This window comes from Malania oleifera, chromosome 7 (genome assembly GCF_029873635.1).
Source record: "Malania oleifera isolate guangnan ecotype guangnan chromosome 7, ASM2987363v1, whole genome shotgun sequence".
Classification (NCBI taxonomy): domain Eukaryota; kingdom Viridiplantae; phylum Streptophyta; class Magnoliopsida; order Santalales; family Ximeniaceae; genus Malania; species Malania oleifera.
The window spans coordinates 94,711,999-94,715,540 of NC_080423.1; positions in this window are offsets into that span (position 1 = coordinate 94,711,999).

A 3,542-nucleotide genomic window follows, 5' to 3' on the forward strand; every position below is an offset into this window, starting at 1 on the left:
CCCTACTCTAACCTTGGGGACTCTCGCTTGTAATAATATTGTATTATGTTTATATATCTCTGATTGTACTGTACTGTGTTTGTAATACTGTGCAACTATTTTTAACTGGAATAAACTCATGTAGTCACGTGCTGTTGTAATATCTTCCATCTTACTGAGAAGTGTCTCACCCCAATCTTACAACCTTTGTTTCAGGTCCTATAGGACGTCAGTCCTAGTTCTTCTAAAGGGACTTTGGCGCGTATAGTCTTGTTAGTGGACGTAAGTTTTTGTATTAGTACTGGGTTGTTAGCCTGGTAGAATGTAGGAGGATGTAATATGTTTATGTTTTAAACATGGATCTAATGTACTAAAAAAAAAAGATAGAACTCTAGTATATATCTAATAGAACCCCGAATGAGAATGTTTATGTTTTCCTTTGTGGATGATTACAGTTATGTCTAAGATATGCCCGTTTGTCCCTGTTTAGGGTGGATTGTTAATGTATGTTTATCATATATAGGTATTCTGTATGTGTAGTAGCACTCTAGGTTCGTATAAAGGATCGAGGCGTTACACAAACCATATGCTCCTAGCCTGAAACTTCAAAACCTTCAGGTTGTTCCATGTAGATTTCTTTCTATAAACCTCCATGGAGAAAGGTTAACATCCAACTGTTCAAGCTCCAAGTTCAGACTTGCTGTCAATCCGAGTATCACTCGTATTCAAGTCATCTTCACCACTAGTGAGAAAATCTCGTCAAAGTCAATACCTTTCTTCTATTGAAAACCTTTGACAACCAACTGAGTTTTATGTTTGATGATCTTTCCACTCCATTGCCATCTTTCTTCAACTTGTACACCCATTTGTTTCTCAGCGCTTTCTTTCCTTTAGGAAGTCTTACCAATTTATATGTCTGGTTCTTTTGCAAAGAACTCATCTCTTCCTACACAGCTTGCAACCATTTACCTTTGTTTGGATGATTTTAAGCTTCTTGAAAAATCTATTACTCTTCCTCATTAGTAAAGATAACATATTCAGACTCTGGATATCTCTTTGATGGAATCAAAATGTGATTTCTATGTGATCATCTTGGCTGAGGCTCTTCAACTGGTGGAGCTACTCATGGTTCTGTAGCTTCTGACAGAGGGGATTTTTGCTCCCCTTGTTCAAGAGCTACGTCTGATTGGGTAGCTTCTAGCGAAGGGGGTTGTTGCTCCCCCTACTCAACACCCTCAGTATCTGCTTCCTGTTCTGTTTCTAGAATTTCATCTTGCAAATCTTCATTGTCTGTGGGCAACTGTACAGGTGCAGAAACAAGAATAAAATTCTGAGCATTGGAACTGGAGCTAATAGACTATGTGGACTTTCCAAAATCTTCAAACATAAGGTTTTCTTAAAAAATGACATCTCTACTTCTTATCAGCTTCTTTGCTACTAGATCCCATAGCATGTATCCAAACTCTTTATCTCCATAGCCGACAAAGATGCATGAAGTTGACTTCACGTCAAGTTTCCGTCTCTGCTCCTCGGATATATATATGCAAATGCTTTGCACCCAAACACTCTCACATAAGAGTTCTCCTTGCCTGACCACACTTTCTCTGGAATTTCAAACTGCAATGGAATAAAAGGTGATCTGTTAATGAGGTGGCAAGTGGCACGAACTACTTCACCCTAAAATGGCTTAGGCAATTTAGCCAAATTGAGCATACTTCTGACTCTTTCCATGATGGTCCAGTTCATCCTCTTGGTTACACCATTTTGTTGTGGGGTTTGTGGGACCTTTTTCTTATGTCGAATATCGCAAACAACACAATATTCAAACTCTCTAGAAATGTACTCGTCTTTGTTGTATGATCGGAGGCACTTCAACTTCTTTCATGTTCCTCTTTCCACCATGGCATGAAACATCATGAAGTTGTCAAATACCTGGCCTTTTGTTCTGTTGACCTTATAGGTCATATCTCGTTTTAATTATGACAAATACTTTGATATTTAATGGTTGATGAGTTTGTATGCAGGATCAATTGGAAGTATCATATGGTGTACACATATGTCCTTAAAGAAGATAAAGACCCAAAACATTTATTTGTTGTAATTTAATTGATTTTTATTTGGGTTTATAATAATAAATAGAAAATGGTTTGTAATAATCAATGCATTACATGCATGATAGGATAGATAAGCTCAAAGGATTATTGAATGACCTTAGGGATCCCCTTCGGCCTACCTTCAGTCGACTGACGCCAGATTTTTGGGGTTAACTCATAAAGACCATAGATTGTCTTTAGGACCCTAAATATTACATAAAAATGTCCCCCATAGTCTTGAAAATAAACATCATATAAATAGGGACAATTTAATAAAGGGAAAAAGATCGAAATGCCTAAGGATGACATGTTCAGTTGATCGAACTCAGTTACATTGAGATCTTCGGTCGACCGAACCCCCACCGGGTCAACAAGTTAACTTTTCGATCGACCGACCAGAAATATATAGGCAACACCCTAGTCAACCAAACCTCCACATGAGAAATTCCAACCGCTTGGTCGACCAAACCCTCAAGTTCAAAATATCTAGGTCAATCGAAGTTCGACAAGTTCGGTCAACCGAACTCACTTCGGTCGACCGAACCGTGAAGGTTTGGAAAATCACCTTTAGATAGTCAACCATCTTCTCAATTCAAATTTTCTACGATCGACCGAACTTGGCACTACGGTCGACCGACCCTTCAAGATGGTCGACTGACCCTCTCGGGTTGGCGAATTTTACCAAGATTAAAACAATGTTAAATTTTATTAACCTCACTTAAAATTTTTCTAAAATAACCAATATGTCCTGAACGGTTATAATTTTGGGGAATTCTATATATACCCCCTCATTTGCAAAGATTAGTGCAAAATCAGCAAAACGATTAGTAATTTTCTCTTTGAAATTTAAAAATTCCTACTCTGATTTTCAAGCCTCATACACTCATCCTTAATACTCCTATTGTTAAAATCACTTTGTAAGATTGCTTGAGTGTTCTTTTTATTAGGCTTAAGCTCTCTCTTGTTCTTATTGATTGAGATTATTTTATAAAAGAGCAAAGCTTTAAGTTTCTCTAGGAGACTTTGTTAGTTAGTCCTCCATAGAAAAACTTCATTAGGCTTGTGAGTTTTGCATATTCATTGTAATACTTAAAGACTTCATATTGTGTTTTGGTTGCGAAAAATATTTTACAAATCGTTTTCAAATATCTCTTGTGCTTATCTTTGAGAAATATTTTTAGATATTTGTTTGTGTGCTGAAATCTTTGTTGCTATATCTTTTTATTGATATTATCATCTTGACACAAAGATTAAATATTTTTTTTTTACAAACCGTTTTCTAATATCCATTGTGCTTATTTTTGAGAAAAATACTTTTGGGATATTTGTTTGTGTTGTGAAGGTCTTTGTTGCTGAATATTGTGGTTGATATTATTATCTTAATACAAAGATTCTAACACTTACTGTAAAGACCCAAAAATTTAAAAAGGATTAAAATAATTTGGAAAAAAAATAATAATAAAATAACAG